This window comes from Ostrea edulis, chromosome 8, assembly GCF_947568905.1.
Source record: "Ostrea edulis chromosome 8, xbOstEdul1.1, whole genome shotgun sequence".
In the NCBI taxonomy this organism is placed as follows: Eukaryota; Metazoa; Mollusca; class Bivalvia; order Ostreida; family Ostreidae; genus Ostrea; species Ostrea edulis.
The window spans coordinates 20471455-20485077 of NC_079171.1; the positions used below are offsets into that span (position 1 = coordinate 20471455).

The 13623-nt window shown below is 34.5% G+C and overlaps 1 protein-coding gene across 2 annotated transcripts in view; it reads left to right on the top strand.

Moving 5' to 3' along the window:
* LOC125661614 (potassium voltage-gated channel subfamily H member 7-like) overlaps positions 1-13623 on the top strand; it is a 98091-nt gene that overhangs the window by 17583 nt on the left and 66885 nt on the right. The window lies entirely within an intron of this gene.

Sequence of the window (13623 nt, forward strand, 5' to 3'; positions counted from 1 at the left end):
ATATCAAAGATTTGTTTCATAATACATCTTTAGTCTAGATTATATAGATTAGGTAAAACTCAATTTAAGTTAAAACTCAATCGGAGATACTTCCTCTAAGTTTCGTCACTTTCGATGGCCACTGACCGCCATTCTTTAGGAAGAAGAGTCTTTTAGTTGACTGCAGGAATCATCTTATCATTAATTTGGGAAAAAAAATGCATAACATAAGATTAAACTTTTTAAGACAAATCCTCCAAACCCGTTTTTTATATTACTTCTACTCATGTTTCTATCTGTTCTGTGTGTGCGATTTACAAATGCCACCCCTTGATAAATTCACTAACGTTCTACAACGCTTCATCTAAACCTCACCGGAAGCGGATATACTCGACGTGTATTCGGTTACTATTTATAGAGAGAAAAATGTTGCAGGTACCTGTATACAAACTAATTACCTCTTTATCAGGCTGGTAATAACAAAAATTGACCTCCACACGGAAACCAGTGAGAATGATGATACATTTCAGCCTAAAGCAGGAGGCGCACATCGTTGAGAAGTTTTCTAAAATGGTCATGTTGAGAGATAGAAATGAATGTTTTTGAAAGTTAAGCGAATCTGTAGTGTTTCGGATATCTATTACATGCGACTACATCCCTTTTATAATATAGAAGGCAAGTATCTACTAGACATTTTGAAATATACGTATACTATTTCTGTGAAATAAAACCTGCCAGTGACGGATCTAGAAAATTGTCTCCCCTCAAGATCCGCCACTGCCTGCTGTCTGACTGTTCAGCTTTCGAAAAGCCAATTCTTGTTTAACATTTGATTTGCAATTTGATAGACTGAAATGTAATACACTTTCACTTTGAATACTATCTAATACATCGCTAGAATCATTTCATATCGAGTGAGATGTAAATGTTATTTACAGCGATATTTCACCAGAACATGAAACATCGTTTGATTGCAGCTCTCGCTTTCTTTCATCAGAGCCTGAAGCCAAGGTCAATCGTGGGAAAAAAAATCCAAAAGTCATTATTTCTTTTGAGTAAAACAATAACAACTAAAGGCCTATTACATATGAAATATATATGTCTATGTCACTGGTTAAGATGAATTATTAATTATTGATGTGTGTATTGATCACGGCCACTCACATTGCGACCACTCCTCCTAGACCAAACTCCTAAATTAGGGAACAAATATCAAAATATTGAAGGACTGTGATATGAAACACAACATAGCACGGCTGTAGGAGAAACATTTCGCCAGTAATGTTGTTACAGATTTTTAAAAAAAAAAAAAAAGTACTGTGATTCGATATTTAGTAAATAATTGAGACGACGATCATTGATAAAGATAACCATATTTCTGTATCCTATTCTCCTGCGCTGTAGATGCACTTAGTAAAGTAATGAAGGTATGCGGTGTCACGGTTTTATATTACTGGATACAGGTATTGTGACACGCCAGTTCAATTTGACATATATCTAATCGTGTTTGAAAAAGAAAATATAAACATGAAGATTTGTTATATACTTGTGATAGGGGGAGGGGGGGGGGGCGGTATAAAACAACGGAATCGTGTGGGTATTTCTGGGTTTGAGCTTATTCTATTGTAGCATGAATACAAAGGGATCGGGGACAAGGTATAAAAGTTTAACTTAATAGGGTATTTGTTCACATCAGCATCGTCGATTTTCTATGTATCCCATAATTAATACAAAATCTGTATCCCATAATTAATACAAAATCTGTATCCCATAATTAATACAATCTATGTATCCCATAATTAATACAAAATCTGTATCCCATAATTAATACAAAATCTGTATCCCATAATTAATACAAAATCTGTATCCCATAATTAATACAAAATCTGTATCCCATAATTAATACAATCTAACCAGGAATTATCCCTTAAATAACGCATTTTGTAAATGTGGATAACTGCCGATAGCTTGAACAAAATCCGTTATAGGGTGGTGTCAATTTCTTCTCAAGAATCAACTACAGTATAACTTCTAACGATGATTAATAGAATTCTTCATTAGTACGAGTGTGAGATAAGGAAATTCCACCGAGGGGACAAGATTCGCAGTCTTGGACGAGGCTTTGCCGAGTCCTAGACAGCGAATCTTGTTCCAGAGGTGGAATTTCCCTATCCCACACGAGTAAATAATGAAGGATTATTTTTCTCACATTTTAACTACAGTTTAGTGCATAAAATTAGGAGCTTTCAAAAAATTTTAGATTATCAAAATCCTCATTTGAACTTCGATGCAAAAACTAATTAGATAGGCAGAAAGAGCATACCCGAAAATGGTTTACACTATAAGTGTAAACTAAAAACCCCAAGGTTGTCCACCAGAAAGCTATACTACATTAAAATTTAAAGATAACAATGCAAAATATTTTTACTTCACTGTGTAACGTAAATCTTCACTGTGTAACGTAAATCATAGAAAATATATGACGTCACAATCAAATGACGTCGCAGCAGTGTGAGACAGAAAAATCTCACATGGCTGTCTCACATGGGTAAAGTCGATCTCACACTGGTGATAATGTGAGAAAAAAATGTATGGCGATAAAATCCAACAGGGTATACCCATAATGGAAAATACAACTTCCGACCCACCTACATATCCTGCAAGGTTAGACTGTAACCTTAAACACAACTATATTTGTCTTGGCCTCAGTCTGTAAAAGGAATACAAAAAGTTGTCCTTTGTCATTGTTAAAGTTGTAGAGCAGAAACAAGGTTTAGAAATAAAACATTAAAACAGAAACAAGGTTTAGAAATAAAGCATTAACACAGAAACAAGGTTTAGAAATAAAACATTAAAACAGAAACAAGGTTTGGAAATAAAACATTAAAACAGAAACAAGGTTTGGAAATAAAACATTAAAACAGAAACAAGGTTTGGAAATAAAACATTAAAACAGAAGCATGGTTTAGAAATAAAACATTAAAACAGAAACAAGGTTTGGAAATAAAACATTAAAACAGAAACAAGGTTTGGAAATAAAACATTAAAACAGAAACAAGGTTTAGAAATAAAGCATTAAAACAGAAACAAAGTTTGGAAATAAACGGTAAAACCGAAGCAAGGCTTACAAACATCACAGGACAAATTTATCCGCAGCGATTATAAAACTGTATCCAAACCTAACTGTTTGTTTATGCCATACCGAATATCAGATAAAAATAAATATTACTATATGTACATGCATTATTCAGTATTTGAAATGTTAAATCTTCTAATAGAGACTAAGGATATATAAATACCGGTATTTCCAGCTAATTTACAAAGTTATATAGCCAGCAAATTCTGCTGCACACTGACTGAGGTTTTAGTAAATATTGATTTTTTTCAATACTGCACTAAAAGAGTACAATGCAACTCATTGTCAATATATTGTATAAGTTGACATTATCTGTTGTGGCTTTAGATGTCAATATTTTACTGAGCAAAACCGATCATCAAATTTGATATCTGTTGAATTAAAAACTTTCAATTTACACAACTAATGAAAGCGCGTTGGTTCATAAAATTGTGTGTATTTAGTTGTTGAAAATCACTTGTTGTAATTGACAACTAATTTTACTAGGTATACAGAGAGACAATTGTTGGTATTATACGGAACGCTTTTATGAATTAGCGTTAGTTATCTCATGTCTTAATAAAAAAAAAAAAGAAGTAAGAATTAAAAAGTTGCATTTACGGAGAGAGAGAGAGAGAGAGAGAGAGAGAGAGAGAGAGAGAGAGAGAGAGAGAGAGAGAAAGATAGAGCGAGAGAGAGAGAGGGCTTATGGGTGTTGCACCCCCTTTTTTTACTGAACGTTTTCATAAAAAAAAGGTAATTTTGCTTCTTTAGGGTCTTAAACAACGACTTCCTTTTTGAGCGAAAAAGGAAATTTTTTTTTTTTTAAACTTGGGTCGCACTACCCCCCCCCCCCTCCCTGAAAATTTTCTGGATCCGCCTCTGATCATTACCGTCATTTTTAAAGATTCTAGTAAATCATCGATAAATTGCTAGAAATTCTGAATTTTGATTTTCTTGAATTTTGCGTTTTCTATACAAGATAGACTCAATAATTTAATAAGGAATGGATACAACTTCACAATAACATTATGTGTTTTGGGTTTATTTGATGAAAAAGGAAACTAGAAGATATTTTTTTCCCTCGAACGCTTGTCTCTCTCCATTAGGTCTGACGGAAGTCTAGGCCAATATCCTCCGCGTTCAATTAATTATCGCGTACAAATGAAGTTGTAAGAACATTTTTGTTTAAGCTTTCCACTAATGCACTCTGATAATATTATGGAAAGCTTGTTCGATATAATATTTTGCGCTAATTAGACCACGCATTTTATTAATCCTCTGTTTTAATTAATCAAAAGTGTTGCATACTCCTGAGTCGAGTGATCAATCTTTACAAGTCAATACCTTTCTTGAATTTTGATCTTTGATCATCGAGTTGGAAAATTATTGTATTTCAAAGACGTGTTAGAAATGACACTGATGAACGGACCTCTGTACATAATGTAAATGATCCTTTGGGACCGAGATCCTATTATTGCTTTGGGGGTCTTTGAGTAGATTCATGAATATTTTGTTCCCTTGCAACCATCAAGGTGAATAAAACAAAAGACTAAAAAAAATAAAAAAAAATAAAAAAATCATTCCACTTCAGAAATTAAGAAAAGTTTGTGACTTTTTTAACATATGATTTGAAGGTTCTCAACACAAGGATACGATCTGAAGAAGTTATGTGAGTTGTGCGGTGTTTTTATTTTTCAAAACTAGAATGTTTTATATGTGAAAGGTATGGATATTCATACCGTAGCTACATTCGGGGAACAACCTTAAGGTAGGCCACACGGTATCCTGAAAATAGATAATGTTTACTTTCAATATCAACAATACCACTTTAATTTGGGCTTTTTGTAGATTAAATACATGACATTAAATTATCTTTAATTTCTTAAGAAATTTAAAAAAAAAACTTGGCTAGCAAAGAATATATATATATATGTATAATCGCAAAATAATTTTATTCCCATTGTGCTCTATGTCTATATTATAGTGACCTCTTAAGGCGTTCGTTAGTTACTTGATTGCGCGGATAAATACATACTCAGGGGTACTGTGTATGTATTTATCCGCACAATCAAGTATTTCTTGTCAGCTCGTACCGTCGTTCGTCTAGTCGTTGATTTGCAAGGGTTCAATCAGGTTCCAGTAATTTTTCTTTGCTTAAGGAAGGAGACATTTCGAAATTTTCATGTGAACAGTTTACATGCTGATTTATACACTGTATATATTGATTTGTACACTGTACATGTTGATTTATTCTGTACGTGTTGATTTATACACTGTACATGTTGATTTATACACTGTACATGTTGATTTGTACACTGTACATGTTGATTTGTACACTGTACATGTTGATTTGTACACTGTACATGTTGATTTATACTGTACGTGTTGATTTATACACTGTACATGTTGATTTGTACACTATACATGTTGATTTATACACTGTACATGTTGATTTATACTGTACATGTTGATTTGTACACTGTACGTGTTGATTTATACACTGTACATGTTGATTTGTACACTGTACATGTTGATTTGTACACTGTACATGTTGATTTATACACTGTACATGTTGATTTACACTGTACGTGTTGATTTGTACACTGTACATGTTGATTTATACACTGTACATGTTGATTTATACACTGTACATGTTGATTTATACTGTACATGTTGATTTGTACACTATACGTGTTGATTTATACACGGTACATGTTGATTTGTACACTGTACATGTTGATTTATACACGGTACATATTGATTTGTACACTGTACATGTTGATTTATACACGGTACATATTGATTTGTACACTGTACATGTTGATTTGTACACTGTACGTGTTGATTTATACACGGTACATATTGATTTGTGCACTGTACATGTTGATTTGTACACTATACGTGTTGATTTGTACACTATACACTGATTTATACCGTTTGTGTTGATTTATACTCGGTACACATTGATTTGAACAATGTACATGTTGATTTGTACAATGTAGATGTTGATTTGAACAACGTACATGTTGATTTGTACACTGTACAAGTTGATTTGTACACAGTACATGTTGATTGGTACACGATGCATGTTGATTTATACACGATACATGTTTGATTTATACACTGTACATGTTGATTTGTACACGGTATATGTTGATTTATACACAGTACATGTTGATTTGTACAAGGTGCATGTTGATTTGCATAAACGGGTAGGAATGTCAGATGAAATGATTCAGAACACAAAAGTCAAAAATTTCCATTTTTTCTTTTCAGTTTAAAAAATTAGTGAATCTTCGTATAATGCAGTTTTTTTCCCTTCGAGATATTACGAGATATCACAGAAATTGAAAAGTATCCTTTTTTTCAACATGTGATAACTTCATTAAAACTGCATACAAGTTATTTTGCAGTAAACTGTCTACCTTAATTGGATGATAAGTCCCTTTCCGATTATGATACACGGTTTATTTTAGTTCCAAGGAACTGGTGGCGGTAGTCAAGTGGTTACGGCATTCGTGGGGGGTGGGGGTGGTAGATTCTCTGTCCCGGCGCCGCGTCAAACCTAATACGGTAAAGCCTTCGCGAAAGCTCCCGGCATTAAAAATGTTTGGAGGACACATGTCACGGTACGCTTTAACACATTAACAGAACCACCACCGCTACGGCTGTAAGCGCCAAACATAAATCAAAATTTCTGGCACTTCACCTAAAGTTGGTGATGGCTTTGTATGAGTGAATAATTTCCAAATGGGACAAAATTATCACTGCGAATGTTACTAACACCGTGTTCTTAATCATACAATAACTATAATGATTGTATATTGTTTAACGTCTCGCTCTAGAATTTTTCATATGGAAACGTCACCATTGTCGGTGAAGTGCTGCAAAAATTTAGGCCTATGGTCGGCGCTTAAGGTCTTTGAACAGGGAGGGATTTTTATCGTGCCACACCTGCTGTGAGACGGGACTTCGGTTTTTGCGGTCTTATCCGAAAGACCGCCCCATTTAGTCACCTCTTAGAACACAATGATTATAATGTACCATGTCACTGAATATCTGACCTTGCTCTACACCCACGTGACTACAGTTTCTGACCATCTCTTGTCAGGCGTCTGCCTGGGTGTTAAAGGGGAAGGGCATGCCCCCATACAAACACAGATAATCAGGACAAAGTGAAAATAGGCTTAAGATGGGGCAGTTCAAAAGCATTCGTTTTAGCAACCAAACTTACAAGGAAGAATCCTCATAAAACAATGCCCCTCCCTCTTTTCGAGGTTCGCATGGTGTCACAATGGGGTTTCGATTTTTTCCAAAAAATATATCGGATACGTTTTTAGGGCCAAGATGGTTGCAATTTATAAAATCTATCTGAGAGCATCTCCATGCAGTGTGCCTTCAAGTTTTCAACCATTGATAGCCCCCAGTTGGGACCAGGGCGGGAGCTGGGGCTAGGGCGGGGATTAAAGTTTAAACGTATGTACGAAATTTGAAGAAAAAATAATGTAACTACAAGTATACCATTTTGCAGAATGAAATTTAAACACCTATAGGTAAAGTACAAGAGATGCGGTACAGATTTAAAGATGGCGATTTTTTTAAAAATAGAATCTTTCTAACAGCGGTGCAATTTAAGTTTGTCAATTGGAAATGATATGAAGCACCTTAAGACACGCAGTGTATCTACTTGATATAAACATGACTTAGCTTATTGCCATGCTACTATCTATGTTCCATAGTTATGGTCACCTACATGTACGAGTAGTGGGTCACGTGAGCAGTGTCACCCCTAGACCTCTTGTTCTTGAAGATAAACAATACAAACATCAGTGAGAATTTTATTCTTTATGTGATGTGACCTGAACAACTCTCGTTTCGGAGAAGATTTTAACAGAGTACATGGATCTCCACAATCTACAGGAATGTTTTAGTGATGGCCTTCCTTCCACAGCAGCACTCAAAAGACGCGTGCACTTCGCTGTTGGCGATCTGCACTCTGATCACGAGTCGAATGCTCTATTGACATGCATGTTAATGACAATTTTTGTGGTAGCTCGGAATGAATAAATTGTTCGAACAAATACTAGCCCGAAACAAGGTCGAGTCTGTATTTACAAGGTCGCGTCTGTATTCAAGTAGATATGGAAGAAAATCTACATTTGAATGTTTTCATAAAAGTAAGGGTAGCGAATGGTTCGGAATATTCTTATGAATTATGGACAGTGATACAGGCTTCGTTTAAAGCAGAATTCCGATATCATCGTAAATGACTTTTTACTACGTGTTTTTTCCTAAGGTAAGTGTCGGGTGATTAGCGTACACTCTAGCGTGGAACACGACTCTAATCAGGCGGAAGTTTGTTTGGCACCATCTAATGGATGTCCCTATAATTTCTAATTACAATTTAGATTTGACAATGGTAAATGAAATTACGAATAATTCACTATGTAATCAAAATTGTTTGTGATATGAAAGGTCTGTGGGTTTTTCATACGAAGGGAACCATTAACTCGTATGCTGCAAAGGTGAATAAAATGGGTTTTAATAACGAGCGATTAGATCGTACGTATTGTGTTTCGCTGAATATTGATGTTCTATTTAAGATATAAGCAGCTCGAGTGATCCGCGAGCAATAAATTACAATTTATGTAATAAACCAGCATTCAATCGGATAAAAACGGATTAACGATCCTAGATCGGAAGCTCGACATTGAAACCCCCTCCATCTCAAACTGCAATTTAATACGAAAACAAAAACAGCGGAATTTTGGCCCACAGGGAGGTATTGACACGGTGAAAAATCTATATTTAATTAAAATCTGATGACATATCTGACAATAGTATGAACGTCATCGATGTTGTACAACAAATATGATTAAAGTTGAAAATACAGTGGTTTAACGTCGGTAATTTAAAACTAACGTTTCAAATATCAGTAATTGGAAATGTGTAATATACTGATTTTAAGTCAATAATGAAATTGCTTACAAAAATATGCTGGCCAGGCTGATCTGTTTGGAAGATACGTGTGTATCGTTGATTAAAAACAGAGCTACAGCATGAAATCTGAGAGGAGGGCGATTTCGTAACTATGTAAAATGATTGAATGTCGCATCCCAATTGTTTTCGTTCTCATGTCGCACGTAAAATAGGAAATACTGTTCATTAGTCGTTATACCCGTGCTTATTACAGCATAAACATCGCATAGCCGGACAGGTTTTAAGCAGAATGAATTCTGTTTAGAATACATCCCGTGGCGTTAAAGCCATCATTTGTTCTCATTTTTGTGAGATTAAGTTCACATGAACGGATTGAGAGCCTCACGATTACCATCAGAGAATCAGTAAGCAAGACAGGTTGACCCAGCAGATCTACATTCAATTTCGGGGTAATGCCGGTCCATATGTTAGTTGCATGCATAATTCAATAGCAGCACGTCTCTTTATTAGCCTCCAAATCACACACACAAAAAAAAACGAAGGAAAATTACTGTAGATCAACCAGTATTGATCAAAATACACAGAGGGCGACTCATTCAATCTCAATGTCGTTGATTGTCGGGACAGTTATGGCGGCTCGCTATGATTTATGGGAAATTTTTGTATAATACCTAAAAGTTCTAATGAGAAAAGAAGTCTTTAGCTCTAAAAGATGCCGTCATTATTAATCTGATTTACGACCGAAAGTTCAACTTACCGGTGAAGTTTCTCTCTCTCGTTCAAGAACAAAAGATATAATGATTTTTATACTCGTTACATTTATTGTACATTAACTGTATCAATCGTTTATATCGAACACGGTACATAAAGACGAAACATCGAAATCAGAATATCAATGTTAGATTGCATGATAATTGCAGACTATAATTTGACTGAATCTAAACAAAATATGAATTCTGGGTCCAGACTTGGAACTATAGAAAAAATCTCAAACTCAAGTTCGAATTTTCTTTCATTTGAGCATTCAAAATTTGAGTAAAATCTCAGACATGAGGCTTTCTTTCGAGAAGTCCAGGCCAGGATGTAGACTAGATAAAATCTATTTGCATGTATATCTTCAAATCCTCTCCCTATATTACACACAAAACAAATATATACATAAGGATTGTATTAAGAAATGAATGTTATAATTCTTTTCTTGATGGCTCTATCATAGGGAAAATGGAACGTACGCGCATTGATGAAAAAGTTTTCCGTCCAATTTTCTCTATTATATCTCCACCAAGAAAAGAAATATAAGATTCATTTCTCATCATTTAGATATGTTTTTAAATAGTAAAACAAATAGTTTCTCTCATCAAAAAGCTTTAATTAACGTTTTTGAAATGGCGCGTAGGAATACACGTACGTAGCAATGAGAACAACACTAAATTCAAAATGGCTATCAGGTAGAGTTACTGAGCAGAATTAAATGGATTGGACGCCATATTGACGGTTCCATGATTAAAAGATGAACTAGATATGAAGGAAAAGGACAAGCGGTGACTTGATGTATATGCACATGCTGCATTGTATTGAAGGAGACGTTGAGCACTGGTTGCATCATGTGACTCCTGGACCTATTCTTCTTTTCTTTTCTTTTTAGGTCACTTTAGTGAATTGATCTGACGTCGTCCGTCGTCCGTTAACAAATGGACATTTTTAACTTCTTCTTGATTACTACAATTCGAATTCTTTTCAATTTGGTATGAGGTATCTGTGGAACAAGGGGGATATAAATTGAACTAAATGGATAATTAGGAGTAGGTAGTTTTTTACTAAATTTTTAGATTTGATGATCCTATGGGGTAAGGATTTGGTTCCAGGATGAAACCAAAATTATTATGGTGATTATCGTCTTTGTCATCTGAAAGACTTCTTTAAGTTTGCCGATACCGTATAAAAACTAAATGCATATTTAGGAAAAGCAGAAAAGGATGTGCCAAAATTGTGAATTTCGAATTCGTAACTCCAGAGTTTTGACATTAGTCATATTGTGTTAATATTACAGAATATTGTATTATGTAAATCCTTTTATCAGTATATGCATTTTCAAGGACTTTTAAGTTTTAAGAACACATCTTGTGTGATATTTTAGCTGAATATTAGAATTAGATATTCAGGTGACCGATAAGGCCTGAGGGCCTCTTGTTTTATTAATAAACCACACGAAGTTTTCATCCAATCAGCATCGTTGTCAAGTCATCACCTTAAAGAGGTTCGCACTTGACGTTTGGAGTAATGTCAATTTTTTGGGAAGTGTATTTTTTATTTCTGCATTGAAGGATTCAATTAAACTTCATTTTTCTGTTAGTGTCAACACAACATAAGCAACACAAATAAATCATTACATAAAATAGATACGTAATCATGTCCTCTAACACTACAGATGAAAAAAGAAATTGATTCTAGTAAAGCAAATAAATAATGACCTTTTGCACTTGATATACGAAAAACTTCATGATATCAAAATTGAAAGTTTAAAAAGACATATTAGGAGCAATGTCAATTTCTAAAATTTTACATAATTTTCAAGGTCTGATCTTCCAATTTAGAATGCAACTAAAAAAGTGGGGGTTGGAGATCAAATTTTTGAATTATTGGCGAAAATACTGATTTTTCATACAAAATGTCGATTAAATAATTAAAACTATTTTAAGAATCGGTGTTCTGTTTGGAAAAATATATCAACCAAGTTAATAAACTACAACATTTGAACTAGTTCCAAGTCTTATCTACCTGTATCATAAATTATAAAACTGAAATACACGTATAGGGGTATAAAAATAGATGACACATTGGATGAAACAGAAACTGTAATATCATGCAGAATTAGAACTTTTTGATTAGTGAATCCTTCCGCAACAATATATAGTCCCTGTCAAACCCTTTCAAAATTTGAATTGACACAATTTTTTTCAACTGGATAGGGTTCAGCAATAGATGTGTAATATGTTTGCACCAATGGGATCAGTATTGAACCAGTGAATACTTAGTTATAGCATCCTGCACAGTTGTACTCAAAAGCTCAGGAGCTAACTTCCTTAAAAGTTATTATAGCATTAAACATTTTTTTTGAAGAATTTATCGATGTGTAAACTTTGGACATTTTACTCACAAACTGAATAAAAGTGCGAAGCACTTTTATGTTAAGTTTGTGAGTAAAATGTCCAGAACTTACACATCGATAAATTCTTCAAAAAGAATGTTTGATTCTTATAATTCCCTGTATTATTAATTTCAATAATTTGAATAGTTCCCCCGCACTATGTTATTTGTTTTTAGGCGCGTATGTATACATAGTATTGATGTGTAAATTCTCGTTTAGATTTATTTTTGTCCAATCAAAACAATTGTAATAGATACCATTGGAATTATTAAATGATGTTGTGATGAAGAAACTAGTCGAGGTATACTCAATCAGTTTTGTAATATTTTATTATACTACTACCTGAATAAAATTTTCTATACTTATTTCCGCCCCTGCCCGGTGTTGAACTCACGACCTGCGGGACCAAATCTCCTAACAACGTGTGACCAGCGCGCTAGACCATCTAGGCAAGTATATATATATATATATATATATATATATATATATATATATATATATATATATATATATACTTTTAAACTTTGCTCGATGCACTGTTGTAGAGGTTAATCTACACTTATGGTTAAGATGTTTTTCAAAGCGCAAAGCACCATGAGGTTACATTTCAAAAGCCATATTGATAGTATGATGCCTTATGATTGGTGGATATTTGAAATGAAATAGTTAACCATTGGAAGGTATTTCCTGATCGGTAGGGATTAAGTTACAGTATGATTAATTGATTGATTAAATATTGTTTAACGTCCTTCTCAAGAATCTTTCACTCATATGGAGATGTCACTATTGCCCGTGAAGGGATGCAAAATTTAGGCTTATACTCGGTACTTGCGGCCTTTGAGCTGGGAGGGATCTTTATCTTGCCATACCTGTTGTGACATAGGGCCGCAGTTTTTGCGTCTCATCCGAAGGACCGCCCCATTTAGTCGCCCCTTACGACAAGCAAGGGGTACTGAGGACCTATTCTAACCCGGATCCCCACGGGACAGTAACAGTATGATACCTCCTGATTGGTGGGTATTGGATTAAAAAGCACAGTATGATGCCTCCTGATTGGTGGGTATTGGATTAAAAATCACAGTGTGATGCCTCCTGATTGGTGGAGATACCAGATGAAGAGTCGTAGAATGTTAGTGATTCTTGGAGAGATCAAGAGACATGACTAAGTCTTACATAAAATTGTCACTGATTTTGGCTCAGAAACTTCATCGTTCCTAGAAGTTTTAAGTATACATACAAATTACATTATCACAATCTATTCGGTGATGAAGAACGGTTTGATAAAGGCATTGAACAATGACCAGGGTGGTGAAAATTGGAATCCGCGATATCAAAGCTAAGCAGTTTATGTGTAGATCAAGAAAAGTTCTCATATGGATGTAACGTTGGTTTTCTTTAAGATCTATCATTACAATACTGGGATGTAATCCCATGTTTT